Source organism: Poecilia latipinna, unplaced genomic scaffold (genome assembly GCF_001443285.1).
Source record: "Poecilia latipinna isolate Pla-1442-1.1 unplaced genomic scaffold, P_latipinna-1.0 Scaffold1598, whole genome shotgun sequence".
In the NCBI taxonomy this organism is placed as follows: Eukaryota; Metazoa; Chordata; class Actinopteri; order Cyprinodontiformes; family Poeciliidae; genus Poecilia; species Poecilia latipinna.
Window position 1 is genome coordinate 132,503 of NW_015114214.1, and position 16,695 is coordinate 149,197.

Here is a 16,695-nt window from a genome sequence, read left to right on the forward strand (position 1 = left end):
ATATATATATATATATATCCAGAAGAGTGTGCACATTAAACAGCAGTCAGAGAGGCGGTGTTTCTTTGTGATTTTTGGAAGTCTCTCCAAGCCTTTTACTGAGGCTCTGGTGTCAGAATCAGCCGTGAAGTGATTAGTATTTTATTGATGAGCTCCTGAAGTGGCAACTGTGGGAAATTGGATCTTTGATCTCCTGGAGTTTGGAGAAAATATATCCTGAGTGCGTGGAGCTCTCCAGGTGGATCACCCCCCCCCTTCATCCTACGCAGTGCACAGCGCGTGCGGCCCCAGACTGATGTGCGGATTTTTGATTACCCCCCATCCCTCTGCCCCACCACCACACCAACCTCATCTCTGAAAACACACATGTTTGTTTTGGATGTTTTCACTCCTGACTCTCCGTGGAAATTCATTAACAAAATTGCATATTTGTTTTAAACTTTAACCAATCACTTTGATATGCTAATTATGGTGTAATTTAATTTGAGCCCTGTAATGATGATGCTGTTATTATGGACATAAATGATGCAGTTAAGCTGAGAGTAATCTCATTTGCATACTGTACATGCCAGTAAATTAAGCCCTTTCCTGCGTTGCTTCAGCTTTAATTTTCCACTCCTTTTCACACGGCGTCCCTCAGCTCCTTGCGCCTAATAGCAAGCCGGCTTGTTTGATGTGGAGAGCCGCTTCCTCGCACTAAATCACGCCGTCACAATATGTAATACATAAAGGCTCTCATTATAACTCTAAGTGCTCTTTTAAGAAGTTACTGTTAATAAGCAGGCAAGCTTTTTTGTGCTTCATAGTGATGCACATAAACAGTTTTTTTTCTTCTCCATTCTCCATAATCATCTTCAGGACTCCTTAATGTGCCTGTAAGAAATAAAAACTATCACGCTTGTAATAATGATGTACTGGGGAATTGTTAAACAGCTCCTAATCAGATTGTATATATCTTTGTTCATGTGTTGATCAGATTTCTCTCAAAGAGGTGGTTGTGTTTTGATATCCCCACTTTGAAAAAAAGATGAAGGGTTTTTCTCTGCTTCTTTTTTTTTTATTAAATATTTATATTCTTTAAAAAAATTCTAATTAAAAACATTTCCTTATTGTATGTTTAGCACAAATAAATTGGCCTCTTTGTCCACCTTTTTTTTTGATGTGCGTATAAAAGGAGCATGTTTCTGGCATGGCTGGCCTTGATAAAGGCTCCTGTGTCTTCATTAGAGAAGCAGCACTCAGCGGCGTCCCGATTGTCTGATGTTTTGCAGTGAGAAGGTAAACATGTTTGTCGTACCGGCCGTATTTACACTGATCAAACACTTGAGGTGGGCCGCGCTGAATGTTAGAGACTGCAAGGCAGGAAGGTGTGAACTTTGGCTTTTAAGCTTTTTGAAGGTGGCTCACCAGAGGAGGATGCTTTATGGTTCTTTTAACGCCGACAATCCGTTCACTAGGGAATGCTCCTGTCATAAAGAATATTATTTTTGCTGCCAGCCAATTTTCTCTGTTGGTCTCTAATTGGTTACATAAATCCTGGGCCGTTGAGGGTGAGAAATGTTGCAGTGTCACATGGTATAATCTTCACCCTTATTTACCAATTCATTAAGATTCATTGATGCAAGATTGGTGAGAGGAAATGACAACATAAATCAGGCCTCCAACATAATGACCCTAATCAGTTGGGAATTGCAGAAAATGTCATGATGAACTATGTCCTTGTATTAGTGCCACTGTACGTCGTCATTGTGCTGCTTTATGAGTGGGACGCATCATTCTGACACGGGCTGTATTTAACCCACTCCCCCCATCCCCCCAAAAATAGGAGTTGTTAAAACCTGATACTATTAAACTGCTGAAATTCATGTAAGGTATTTGGAATGTAGTCCCCCTGCCTTTTATCTTCACTTTAACTGTGTAATGGAAATCACAAACTTCCATTCCTTTATAACCCCTTTGCTCCTCTCTCTATGGGATCATAAGAGGCTTTTCAGGCTTGAATGACCCCGATAGGAAGGGTTAGTGCATGTGTCTATGCAACACATTCTCACTCCCTAGTCGTCATATTTGGACACTTGGTCAGGTTCCCCCTGCATCACACGTTGACGCATCGGATACCCCCTTCTCGTCATTAGTTGACTTTCAGGATTCTCTCATTGAATGCTGTAGCGCTCTGTAAGCATCGGAATTTGACGACCTGGCAATAAAGATGATGAGTATATTCAAATTTTTTGAAAGGCATAAAAAATGCCTGAAAACATCACAGGCAGCTATGAACTGTGAGTAGCATACTTTGTACTGGTCTGGATGAGGACTTAGCAGAAATGCAGAACCAGGACCCAAAAAGGGCGGTGGGAAGTCTGCCTGTTGAGAATTCGGACACACTACACACTCAAAGGGGCGCAACTGGATGGCGATGACGTCAGCTTGTTGTTCTTGGATTTTTTTGTCGTCTGGGATCATGTAATCATGACAGAAAATACATCCTTATTCTTTTTAAACATTTTTATTAAGCTTCTTCTTCTCATTATTAATAGATTAATGGATTTTCCTATATCACCATCAGTCAGATTTGTCTCATCCCAGCAGAGTTTCTTGTTCTACGTGTTTTCTGTATGCAGTAGGGCTTGTGGCAAACGGAAAACTGGACGTCTTTTGGCTCTTTGTCAACAATTAGTTTCTTATTGCCACTCTTTCACCAAATGTACCAATTTGAATGTTATGCTTTTTTTCTAAATCTTTGTGTTGCATTACACATTTTCACTTTAGGAACTATTATTCACAACCTTCTCAGATCATTATTTCTTCCTCTTTTTTCATGGGAGGTTATTTATTATCTATATTAACCTTAGTAGTTGTAAATACCTGTCTCTGTCTATGCTTACTTAAAAATGCAGACTTCTACTTTAACCCAACATTCCCACACAAAGAATGTTTTATTCAGTTCAGGGTTCCTGTTGTCAGCTTTGAGTCTTGCTTTCTTCCACTTTCTCACAGCTTGAATGAACCACAGATTATCAAAACGATTAAACAGGGCAACTTTTTTGGAACATTTGACATTCGTTTTACCTGCTGACCTTCCACCTCCTGCTTAAAAATACAACCTACGTTAACTCCCCTTTCCTCATTTCTCTAGCTTCTTTTTCAAAAACACATTCCTAATAACAGACTGTTTTTTTATTTTTATTTTTGTAACAGCTTCCTCACTGAAGAGGGTTGTTGTCAGCCTGACACCATTTCTAATTACTGTGGTAAAGACCATTCAACTGATTCCTGTTACTACAGCTGGGAAAGAAACATAGTCAATGTATGTCGCAGAGTTGAGGACTTCATTTTGTGTAGAGAGGTGTAGTTTACCACACATCTGTCCCAATGACTCAACAAATCTGCAAATGTTTTTTACCTGAAAAATGATTCCAACCAAAAAGATGTAAATTTAACATTATAGTCCTCTGTTGTAAAGAATAGCAACATTTATTAGGCAAGTTAATTGATCTTAGCATGATCTGTTTCTTCCACCATGTTTACATTCTCTTTTTAAGAAAACTATTAAACAGATACAGCACAGTTTAATTAGTGGATCATCTGTAGGTGCTTTAACCACTCCCATAGGATACATAGGATGCGGTGCTGTGTGTTTCTTCAGGTGTACATGTGTGACCGATCTAATTGGTAAGATGAGCCTGAGCAAAGCAATGCAACGGGGTTGAGCCTGTGGTCAGGAAAAACGCCCCCCGCTCCTTCTTGTCTCCCAGTATCTGTCCTCTCACTGCAGTGTTAATGGCCAATGAGCCACATGTGAGCAAGACTATCAAAGTCAGATGAAGGACAGTCACAGAGGAAATGTGTGGCGAACCACTCCTAAAAGAGGCTGCACATCCCAGAATTACTATTCCATTCATGCACAACCAGATTTAAACTCATTAGACTTCTCTATTTACTCAGTCTCCATCGGGCCCCGCTTGTACTAAAAATACCATGGCCTGCCTTACTTTGGCACATTCTGTCATTGTCTGCGCACAGCAGGCCTTCACACCGAGCCGCAGCTAAGGAGAGGAGGCAAATGGGGGTTTGTATATTTTCCGAAATTATGCAGCTACTCAGATTCTCTCCTGGAGACCTTCCTTCCACTTTCCTTGCTAATTTATCAAAGCCTGTAGCATGATAATAGTTTGTTATTCGCATAAAGCATCATAGTCAACTATGTCAGAGTGTTAAGTAATAGGTTCGGGTCTAGATTTCACACTGCAGTCATCCTGATGCGATATAAATATGTGTTTTGTGCATGCTTGCTGTGTTTTGGAGTCTGGATTAGATGAGGGGATTAGATTTAAAAGGAAGAAAAAACTACGATGGATTTGAGGTAGGCAAGTCACATCTGCAGATGGCAAGTTGTTGTTTCAATGAAAAATTCATAGTCAAGTTGACATGTACATTGATTTTTGACAGCAACATTTTTTGTTTGATCTCCCAACATCTGGTAATTAAAAAAATCAGTTTCATCAATTTCAGTTTTGTTTTGTTTTTAAACCAGGAACATGACATTTGTGTTTCCGTTTCTCCGAGCCTGGAGACATCCTTAGCTTCTTCCACAAACCCAGTTACTGAATAATTGAAGGAGGTAAATGTTTAACATGTTTTTACGAGTTCCTCTCTGTGCTGTTGTGAGGCTCCACTGTTTGTTGGGTGGAGGAAAACAAGACTCACAGCTGCTTCGCTTGACAGCGACGCGTTTCTGTTGGAGACCACCGTGCCGACCAGTCCGCCCGTTGACGGGGGTCCTGCTGAGCAGCTGCAATGCAGCAGTATAGTGTGTCTGTCAGAAAAAGGACTTTTTGTTTATAGTGACATTTGTCTTGTTATTTATTCTAGTCAAAGCTGTATTTGCATCAACCTTGATTCCCTGCCCCCGCACCCTCCTGGAATTTGTTTACTCTGTTCTTGCCCTGAGTGTCACCTAGGAAATGGGCTGATCATTCCACCTGGTTAATATTAAACGGCTCCTGCAAAGACATGTTTGTTCATAAACATGAACGACAGCTCCTTTTGTTTACTGTAGCCATGGCAGCGGTCACTTATTAAACAAACAGCTGCTGTGTTTGCCACTGTGAATGGTCTGCTAACACAGCGTCCGGGGTCTGGGAACAACTCAAAACTTGAGTTCCTCTTGTTTTTTTCTTTTGTTGTTTGTTTATTTGTTTTTTTGCTTTGCTTTGCTTTGTGCGGTCACATAAATTCTCTCATAGTGACGATACCTGCAGAGTGTGAAAGAGAGGAATGGGTTACTTTAGTCTCCTAGGAGTTTGGAGATTATTCTATCTGTCACAACACTCTTAAAGCTATTGAGTTTAAAAATGACTCAGTTTTGGGGTATTTTGCTAATCCATTTCTGGTTCAAACAAGGACTTTTCCAGGATTGGCTAAATTTTGAGACAGAACACTGAGTTAAGCTTTCAAACAAAAAATGGGTAAAAATAACTAATCTCTAATGTTTTTAATAACAACCAATAGGTTTAAGAAATAAACATATAAAACAATTGTTATTTTTGGGTTAAAATCTATATTTATGGATTAAGAAACATCCTTGTAATGTTCTTTATCATTTTTATTTACAAACAACAAAATCTGGCTTAAAAAATGCATATCCAGTGGAGTTATATGGAATTAAGGATTGAATAGCTGAAAGCCACTCCAGATTACTTCTAAAAACACTTAGAACTGCTTAGTTACTCTAACCCTAAAGTACAAATATACCATCATATGCATTAAAAACCACAGTAAAAACCATGTTGACACTACTGTATGGTCTTCCTTATCTCCGCTCTTGGGGGTGCAGTCAGTCAATTTTAGAGAGGTCAGACAGGGAGGTGAGTAATGAGAGAGGGGGAAGACATGGGGCAAGGGTCATCATGTTGGGACTCAAACCAGGGAGGGCTATGTCGAGGACTAAGGCCTCCATATATGGGTTGCCCTTTACCCCTGCGCCACCACAGCACTGCATAAATACAGCAAGTCTTTGTTGACGTCGTGACCATAGCTAAAAGTCTACTGCTATCTTAAATGAACAAACTAGTTCTGTAGTGTGAACTAGTCATTAACAACCCACTGATATTAGCATTGTTATGCTAATGCCAGGATGAAACATTTCATCCTGTGGTCGAGTTTTGATGATGCCTGATTATATCCCTGTCTACCTAAAAATGGCAACCTTAGTGGAATGATAAGGTAACCAAACAGATGTGGTGTGAAAATGCCAATAGAGGAATGGTAAGGTGGTCCACAATCAGCTCCACAATGTTAACCTCAGGGTGGTTCTAACTCTACAAAACAACCCTTTTGGAGATGATTTCCAAAAAAAAAAAAAAAAAAATGTTGGAACAGCTTCCTGTTTTTTCCCCCCAAATCACGTGTCTGTTGTTTAGCATAAAACTTTAAAGATTCCTCCTAAAAGCAGTTTGTTGTCACTAATGACGGCTGTGATATCATTTTTTCTTTTAAGACATGCAGCTTCTGTTTTTCTTTCTTTCTTCTTCCCTCTCCGGATTCAGGAGCCAAAATACGGTAACAGATAAGCGTCTTGAAAAACCTTGAGAAGAATTATGTTGTTGCACCTTTGGTACACGCCAATGTCTTGTCTAGTCTAGCAACCAAGCCGAACCTAAATACCTTAAAGTGAACCTCTCCCCATTGTTTCCTCTTTTGTGTCTTTATCTCCCACCCAAGAAATGTTGTGCTTTTGTTGTGAGCTTGTGTAAACAAGCTGTGTGAGAACTTGGTAAGTAGAAGCAGGTGGCTGCTGAGGCTCAACCGTCATGAGCATTACAGAAAACCAGAACACGGAGAAGGGTCAAAGCACAGCTGCACGGGCCGACCTTACCTTGATTCAACCACTGACTTGTTTGAGTTGTCGAATTCCAAGTGAGCATGATGACAGGGAGACCAGCATTAGATTTCCAGTGAGGGGTTGACTGATGAGCTCTGGCCGCCGGCTGTTCTTAACCTTCAACCTGTCTGCTCAGGTGGGAGACACATGTGACTCTTGTTTGTACTGTACTCCCCCCAATTTGAGGCAGAGCAAGAGAAAACAAGCAGTAAACAAACAGAAACTCTTGCCCTCGTTTTTGTTCTTCAGTGTTTGTTCCAAATGCTTGTTCCATTTTGCAGCCAGTTCCCCCCAAAGAGCAAAGAGGCATCTAGTAATCAGCAGCACAGCCAGTTTTTCTGTTTCTACAATCTCTTCCCTAGTTTGAAACACGACTTCCACTTTTTTGTTTTTATTTTTCAAGTTAGAAATGGCAAAGGTTATTAGTACTATCCCTGTGAATATGTTGTAAAACCTTTGTTGCTAATAAAACAGGTCTTAGTCCATTCAATACCATTTCACAAGAAGTAGTATTGAAAGAAAGTTGATTTTATTGTTGTTTTTCTATTTTGGTTAATTATCTTCCTGAAACACAAAAAGGAGAATCATTTTTAGCTTGTTGGTAGAGGATACCAGTATTTCCTGTAAAATCTTGGTATTTCAAATAGTTTAGAAGACCATACACAAGATTTCTGTAGCCTTTAGCATTACAGGTCCTTTGCTAGAATCACCCTTTGATTCACACCAAAGCCACTCAGAGTGTTGCTGATGAAAGCATGTTGTTCCGGTTAAAGTATTTGTTATTCCAAAAGTGAATAAACTCACACATTTCTCCCCAATGACTCTGTCTGGCCTTTTGGAATCGCTTGGAGTTCCAATGTCCCACAGCCATATTCACTTCCAAAAGCTGGCTATGGATCTGCTTTTGGGTTTATTTCCCAGTGGGATGTGCATTGACCACCTCCAGATGGAGGCATCTTGGAAGAATCCTAATCAGCATGGATGAGCTTGAAACACCTCACCTCATTTTGCTTGTTGCTGCGAGTTCTAGAGAAACTCATCCATGTGTTTATCTTTAGTCACATTGATTACTGCAACAACAGTGTCTTAACAGGTCTGCCTAAAAAATTGACTAGACAGCTGCAGCTGATCCAGAATGCTCGCATTCTCACTAAAACCAGGAAGATAGAGCACATCACTCAAGTTCTAAAGTCAGAGCTCAGAGAATAGACTTTAAAATAAATCACCACTTATAACTAGTTTATAAAGCACTAAAATATAATAAAGATCTACTGTCACTGTATCAACCTTCCAGACCATCCAGGTCTTCTGGTTCTGCTTTGCACTGCAGAACCAAACATTGAGAAGCATTATTCTATGCACCGCAAATTTGGAACAAACTTTCAGAAAACTTCAAAACATCTGAAACACTGCATTCCTAAGATCCCATGTGGGGATTTGGATTGTGTGTGTATTGTTTCAGTTAATTGAGTCTCTGTGTTTTGATTGTTTTCAGCTGTCCCTTGTTTCCCCTCATTATATCCCTGTGTATTTAACTTCAACTGTGTCCCCTGCACCCTGTCAGATCCTTGTCTTATGTCATTTGTCTTTGCAGTCGTATCATGTCTCTGTTGAGTTCCTCCAGTGCTACCAGTGTGTGAGTTCCTAGCCTCATCCTTCTACTGTGCTGCCTGGATTTCTGTACTCTTGGTTGTCACCATTAAACCACCATTTTCACCATAACCTGGGTTCACTGCCTCTCTACCTCACCTCAAACAATCCACAATTCATGACACCCCACATGGTTAGAGTTGCCCTTGATTAGTAGTAAGTGAAATATTGATCAACATATTTGATATGTATTTGCTTGATGATATAACGTTTATTGCTTGTTTCATTCTTGATGACCGATATTTTCATGTTGTAAAGCACTCTGAAGTGCTTTGTTGCTGAACTGGGCTATGCAGATAAACTTGACTTAACTCTCTGATTCTACGCTTCCACTGGATGACCAAGCCTGTTTTAGTCCGTTTTATTAGAGATGTCATTCTTTCAATTTACCGTCGATTCATATCCCATAATACAGGATGACTATAGAAAGACCAGCAAATTTCACCATGACATACTGTAGTACTGTTGTACACTGTACATAACACCCCAGTCTCTTCCATTGCATCCTGGACCTCCACTTGAGACAGAGACTGATCCCTGACCCGGAGAAAGTAACCTTCATTTTTCTTGTTCAGAACCGTGGCTCAAGACCTACAGACTTTCTTGAATCACTACCTTAATGTGGTTTAGAGGTTCAGTTCCCCTATGATCCTTCTGTCTGGGAGATTTGGCTTCTGGTAGGGTTTACTGTTACAAACACAGTTAATTGAAGTGGTAAGATAAAGAGTGCCTCAATGATCTTGATGATTGACAGACCACAACATAGACTAGATCTTTAGGGAGAAACTTTAGGGGGACTTGGCATCCTTACTGTGGTATGAAATGGCTTTGAAAACATGATAGAGAAAAACAGGTGTTTGTGTTATATAAATACAGAGAGAAAGGGTTCTCAAACCCTTAAATAGTTTGATAATTTTAAAAAGTACGGTATGAATAAAAAAAATGCTTCTGTTACATTTATTTTGAAGAGATTCCAATATACCAATAAAAGTTCCACTGCCAAGTTTGCTTGAAACTAATATTTATTAATATGGGGGATTTTCTTTTCCTCCCATTGACTACAGATTTAACAAAGGTTCAGTTTGAGATTACACCACTACATTATTGCCACTAGTTATTTTTTTTAACTATTTACATATCCTTACCAGTGTGCCAATAACTCTGGCAAAGGCTATATATTTTCTCCACCCCCCAAAAAACAAGCAAAAAAAACAGACATGCACCATTAATAATAATAAATGTCTCCCTTTGTGCATTGTGTTGTTTTCAAATGTTTGTGTGCAAAGTATGTTTTGTCACCCCAGCAACTGCACCCCCTTTTACACAGACCGCTTGACCCATAATTATAGCTTAATGTAAGCATGTTGTTAAAACAGATCAGATGAGAAAATTTAGAGCCTTTTGAGTCATCAAATATAAGAATATCCACTGAAATGAAGTGAAAATAAATAGGCAGAAAAACAAACGTCACATGGTCAAACTGCCCCTCAGCTCAGGATCCCCCCCCCCCCCCCTCGCCTCAGTGCTTCACAGATTAACACCATTATCAGCACAGCTCTCTAATAAGGCTCTTTCCTATCTGCTTGATATTTATGATGGATAATGCCCTTTTTCCATTTTCATTTTCTTTTTTTTCTCCAAATTTTTTCATTTGTAATATTGCAGCTTTGAATTATTCTGTGGTGAAATTAATGAGAAAGTAGATTTATGGGTTTCATTTGTTTGTCAATTCAAAAATTAATTGGGTGTTAATTTTAGCCGTCCCCTCATCAGTGCCGCTTCCAAGCTCGCATGCATTACTTTGCATTCATTGGAGTCGTTCTCTCCTTCATTGTGGGTCACTAGTTTTTGCATACATTAAAATAGCCCCGCGGCTCATTCTCTTGATTACTTTTGGAGATGCCGTGCATTTACACCTTTCCGTTACAATTATGAAAAACTCCCTGCACAAAACGACAGTGCATGTACATATAATAGCCATTGCTTTTGGCTCTTTTATGTAGCTTCAGAAGAAAAAAAGGGAGGCCCTATCTTTTTTCTCTCTTTTTGCATTTATTTGAAAAAGTAAGTGCAGGTACATGGTCTATTTCAAATGGATTTTATTTTGCCAGGATGCATGTGTTTTTCTAATTGGTCGTGAAAGGGCTTGTAGATGGAGTCCAGCTGCTCCCTTTGTTTTTTGTTTGTTTTTTTTTAAATCTCATTTCGAAGCGAGGCTGTGCCAGACTAGAGGGGTGAATTAGGTCAACATCTGTCTGGGGTGGGAAGGAGGAGGGTGAGATTGGGTGGGTGGGTGAACGAAGACCATCCCAGAAATCGGGACCTGTGGGATGGGTCTGAGCTGCACAGACAGGCCCCAGAAGCGCAGGGGTGTCATGACACACAACTGAACCGGCAGAGGCCATAGTGTCAGATGACTCATTTGGTTCTGCTTCTTGCAAGGGGTGCGTCTAATGTAACGGAGATGTAAACCACTATGCTCTTTAGCTATGAGTTTTTATTTGGAGACAGCTTTTTTTTGTGTAAAACCACTAGAAATGGTTGTTGTAGTTCAGCCATTTCCCCTTCTGTGCAGCACCCACGTCCGTTTTCCAGTTTCAGGACCCAACCAGAACCCCTCAGTGTAATTACCTTGAGAAATAATGAGATTTTGTTAAGTATAAAACAGGTTTTTAATGCCGAAAATAATAAATGTTACAAGTTATACAAATGGAATAGATACAGAGTGACACTCACCATCCTGCACTGGGCTCCACTTAGCACACCATGGTGACACCAAATGAAGCAAAGATTGTAGCATGAATTCTGCTTTTATTCTCCTCATTCTGCACCCTCTCCAAGGGGTGTTGGCCTGCTTAATCAGTTTTTGTTTATGTGACTGTCGCCAGTTTTATATGTTATGGGTATGTAAGTGTGCAGCAGTGTGCATGTAAGCAGATAAAAGAGACAGAGGAAGGACACAGAATCATTTTATCCATAACATGGTTCAGAGCTGGGAAACTGAACAAGGATGTAAACACCTCTTTATCAGGTTTATTTCTTTTGTTAGTTTTACATCCAGATCTCTTGTCTCACATATGCTCTGTAAATATTCTGGTGTGACAAGTTGTCAACCTCAATTTCCTGTCTGTCAGTCTGAGTGTGGGTCCCTGTGGTGTCTAGAAGAGTGGAGGCCTTCATCTTGTTCAGACTTGATCTGATCAGATCTGTACCCAAGTGTTTCGAAACTCAGAAATTTGTGTTTAGCTCCATTTTCACACTCTCACATGATGAGGTCCAGTATTTTAAGGGCATTTATTCTGCTTCATATAAATAATTAATCAGCCACATTAATTTGCTTCTGCCTGATCAGCTTCATTAACTGTCCTGAAATTGGGGAGGCTAGATGAGCTGCAGCTTAAAAGGTCTGCAACCAGCACACAATAACTGTAAATCATCCCGCTGATTTTAGGAACACAGGCGCAGAAATACATACGCTGGTGTCACTGGCACTTTCCCCAGGCAATGAACAGGGAGGCGTGTCTGTCTGGCTTTTCTATGTATCTAAAAGACATCACAGGATGTAACAAATATCTCTACGTTCTCTTAACACTCATAACTCCTGGCACATTTTCTACATATTGCATTCATTTACGCTTAAAACTACACGGCTTGTGTTTATGTGTGATCCTCTGGAGTTGGATTAAATTATGGAAGACAACATTTCTTCCTACTCAGCAAGGGTTACTTAATATTCCAACTTTTTTGCTGTTAATTGAGCACCCCTCCTGGACTCGGCATGTTTTTCACGTGGCTTCAGATTGGATGTTTCTCAAGGAGATCCTTTGGCAGGCCTCACACAGTGGCCCTGTTTCCCATTAAAAAGCCATTCTACCGCGGTCCTTCTGGGAGCCATGCAAGTAAATATATCCATTTCCATAGAAAGTGTTTAGTTTTCGGAGCTGCAATGTTTTCTTGGGCTCCTTTGCTCTCCATCAACTCAGGTTGGGTTCCTCTGCGATGTGAGCTAGAGCCCCTCAGCCCTGCAAGAACTCTATTATGAAGAACACAAACAAAACCTGAGTCCCACTTGAATGTGTCAGTCTCACTGTGATTTGCAAAGAAAAACAGCCATTTAATTTACCTTTTAGAGGCAATGTGAGAGTGTGTGAATGCCATATCAACCAAACCAGGCTTTGGTGCTTCTGGTGGCATGGGCAGGGGTCTGGTCCTGCTGGTAGATGAAATCATGAAGTCCTCTAAAACATTCTGGTAGACTGTTGCAGTGATCTTGGATTTAAGAAAGCAGAGTTTACCAACACCTGCAGCGGACAATGCACCCCAAACCATGACTGACTGCGGATGTTTCACAATGGACCTCAAGCAGTTTGGGTTCAGTTTCTCACCCGTCCTCCTCCAAACCCTTGACCAATGGCCTTGCCCTTCTTCTCCTTGGCACAGTTGAGAACTTGAGCTTCCTGCATTGGCTCAAGTTCAGAAGCAGCTTGACCTGGGGAACGTAATAGTGTAGCGTCTGATTGTGGTGGGTTTTGAAGCTGGGACTCCCGCCTCATTCCACCTTTTCTGGATCTCTGCCAGATTCTTGAGTCTTCTCTGTTTTATAATCCATTGAAGTCCACCGTCATCTTTTCTGCTGGTGCATCTTCTCCTGCCACATTTTGTCCTTCCACTAGACTTTCCATTGATATACTTGGACACAGCACTATGTGAACAGCCAGCCTCCTTGCTTTGAGCTTAGTAGATGATTAGTGTGTCACACTCAATTTACAACATTCATGCCCTCTAAAATTTGGGCTGATTTCTTCACAGTATTCTAATTTTGTGAATTCCTGCTTTTGTAGGTTTTATGATCTGTAAGCCCAAATTATTTAACAATAAACAATCAAATATTTGAAATCGTTTAAACTATGAAACTGAATCTATAACTTGTAAAAGTTTAACTTTTTGAACGGAATTATGGGACTTAACTTTTCCAAGAATTTCTAATTTTTTGGAAAGGCTCTGTGCATGAGAAACTGACCTTCTCTACCTCGGCAAAGGTCTGAAAATCAGCCACTTGTGTGGATGTGTGATTATTAGTTAATTTATTAGTTAATCTTGTTGCCTTGATTATTTCCCCTGTGTATTTAGACTTCCCCGCCTCCTCCGTTCCCCCTGGTTCCTTGTTGTTGTCATAGTTGTCTTGATGCTACCATTGTGTGCCGACCTGAGACCCTGTTTGTGTCTCGTTGCTCACCTGTGGTTCCTGGTTTTGTGCACGTTGTGGACAACATTAAACACATTTCTCCACTTCTTCCTGGGTCTGACAGCGTCAGTCTTCATCATCACAAAGCCGCTTCATGACACCACTGTCCTCTTTTGCTCTGCTATGAGATGGGGCCGACTGACAGGTCACGTCTGCACATGTGCAGTTAACAATAGTCAACTTAGCAACTTTTCAGACAAAAGAATGGTATCAGCCAAAACTGAAATCTGTGGGTCAGGCTTTTTAAACATTAGTGACTGGCCAGGAAACTATGAGGGACCTTTTAGGACAAAAACTATGATTTGTCTCTCACACACTACTAAAGACTCATACACACTCACAAAATATTAAAATTGCACATGTACACTAATAAAATATCACACATACACACAAAGCATACAGACATACTATTCTGAATGATAGGTCAAAAATGTATGTGTGTGAACTAACACTAGGCTGAATGAATGAATGAATGAATGAACGAATGAATGGGGATGAGACTTGTATTTGTCTGTGTGAGAGAATAATTTTTTTGTATGTGTGAGGGTTGTCACCGAAGAGGCGGGACATAATTTGGAGGTCAGATCGCCCTGCGTTGATACCACAGTGAAGTCAGCTTCAAGTTGGATGTTGGAGCTCCACAGTGTAAACGGCGTTTAGCTCAAGGTTGATCCGATTTATGAACGCTAATTTCGGAAAGCTGTTGTCTACCGCTCCCTCCTCAAGCAATCGGAGGTTCACTTACTTAGAGCCTAAGTAAACCTCTGAGCATTGGAGGGGGAGTGGAGCTAACGCCGGAGTAAGGCATTAGCTCCCTTAACTTCAAGCTAACTTAAAGTTAGCTTGAAGTTAACTTCACTGTGGTATCAACGCAGGGCGATCTGATCTCCAAATTGTGCTCCTGGGTGGGTCTTGCTCCGACTTTGAGATGAAGCTCCTCCTGAGAGCTGCTGTTTAATGAACATGAACTACAGAGGTGGAAGCTCTGTGAGCTACACTCCCCCACTCAGCTCCTTCAGACTAACCAGCAGCAATTAGCAAACACTTGGTGGAATTGCACACCTGCTGGGTTTATTGCAGAAGCTACTTATCAGAGCAATGCTGGTAAAAACATTGTTAAAGTTTTAATAGAGGAGTGCTGTTTTGATGACTTTCTGAAGGCAGAGTTTCAGAAAAAGCCAAAGATTCAGAGGCCCAATTTCTAGACATTAAATATCAGTCAAAATTGGTTTAAGTCATATTTGGTATATATAGCATTTTTATAACATTTGAAGTTTGCATTGCCCCTTGTGTCACATTTTATAGCACAAGGGCCAATATTAAAACATAATATTGCCCCTTTAAAAATGCTGTTATCAGTGTGTTGCTATCAGATATAAGACAAATATTGAATTTTTGAGTTTCCCCCTGGCCAGTCAGGGCCAATCAAAATTAAAAATTAGCCTGCTCTGGTCCTCTAGGTGAAATTAAAAAGGTAAAACTGTGGGATGAATGAAAATAAGAACGAGTATCCCATAGGTTTAAGACAAGTTAGTTTATTGCATATATTTAAAACATAAAAACAAAGAAAATGTGAGCCTTCAATTTGTCTAACGGATTAATTAGTCTTTTTTGTAGGCAAGGGAAAGTGTCTCTGCTTGCACCAGTTTGGAGCAATTGGTGAAGGACCTAGAGACAAACTCTGGTCACTCAGTAAAACTGAAAATATTGCTTTAAAAGCTTAATGTTTTATCTCCATAGCGATAACCGCTCTGTGTTATTTCAGATTTTGCTTCATGACTTCCCGTTGTAATGACTGTCTTCTTTCCTCGCAGGTTTTTAAGTCATGATGCAAGACTCCACCACTGAAACGGTGAGCAATGGACCAGCCAATCAGAATGGAGGTGCAAACATGGACAGTGTACTCCGGGAGGGAACGCCTAAAAGTGCCACACCTTTGGTGGACGTGACGGCTGCAGACCTCCTGCATCTCCAGCAGCACCAGGTACACCCTGTGCACCGCCCCATCCCTTCTGTTTTCACACCTGTCTTCACTTTATTAAGCCACGTCAACAGCAGGCCCAACCTACTGCTTAAAGTGCCACTTAATAATTAATCCCACCTCCCAGTACATCCGGCACGTAAACACATTATTATTATTATTTATGTATATTGAGGCCCGTTTTGAATATTTTAGGAAGGGGAAGTGCTCTGTTCTGTGTGATTGTTTGGTTGCCAGTGTGTTTATCCTTGCTCGGAGCATCTGCATCTTTATCAAATATTTATCATCATGTTCAGACATATTTTAAGCTTGTAGGTGCTACAGGATTCTGTAGACAGTTATGAAATGATCACATCCAATAGGATGACAGCCTTTTTCCTCTGGCTCGTTGTAAACAAGCCTCACACTCTCAGACGCCATGTGGAGACCCATGGTGTCGTTGAAGCTGAAGCTCAAATGGCAGACTTAAGACACATAGACAAGCTCTTTCTGTTGGTGTCAACGTTATATGTGGCACACGACAGTGTGTTTAAGGAAACAGCCCTGAAAAGATCAGTGTGTCTTCTGCTATCTTGGTCTCCGATATATTCACAACATGGGTTGTTGTCAGGAACTGTTTGGTGATGATGCCCAGGCTCTCTGCTGTTGTCTGTTGTCACAGCACATCCATCAGTGTGTGTAACAATCCTGCAGCACAGAACATGGAGGAGGGGGGATGGTAGTGGAGCAAAGCAGTGACTCAGTGTTATCATTTATCAAGTTCCAGGAGAGCAATTTTGGTATTTTGATGATGATGATAATGATGATGATGATGATAGATACAGCACCCTGAATGATTATTGGCCCCTGGTTAGGGCTGCATCTATTTCTTGTGTAAAAATATTCCATGTTCAACAGAATCGTAAAAAAATAAAGAAGCTAAGAAAGGTAGATTTT

The 16,695-nt window shown here is 40.6% G+C and overlaps 1 long non-coding RNA gene across 1 annotated transcript in view; it reads left to right on the forward strand.

The window, feature by feature from the left end:
• The window catches only part of LOC106963912 (uncharacterized), a 46,125-nt gene extending 30,512 nt beyond the window's left edge, over positions 1-15,613 (forward strand). Inside the window, exon 3 of the long non-coding RNA XR_001428282.1 lies at positions 15,593-15,613. This is a non-coding gene — a long non-coding RNA (uncharacterized LOC106963912). The remainder of the gene's footprint in view (positions 1-15,592) is intronic.
• Positions 15,614-16,695: the final 1,082 nt, after the last annotated feature.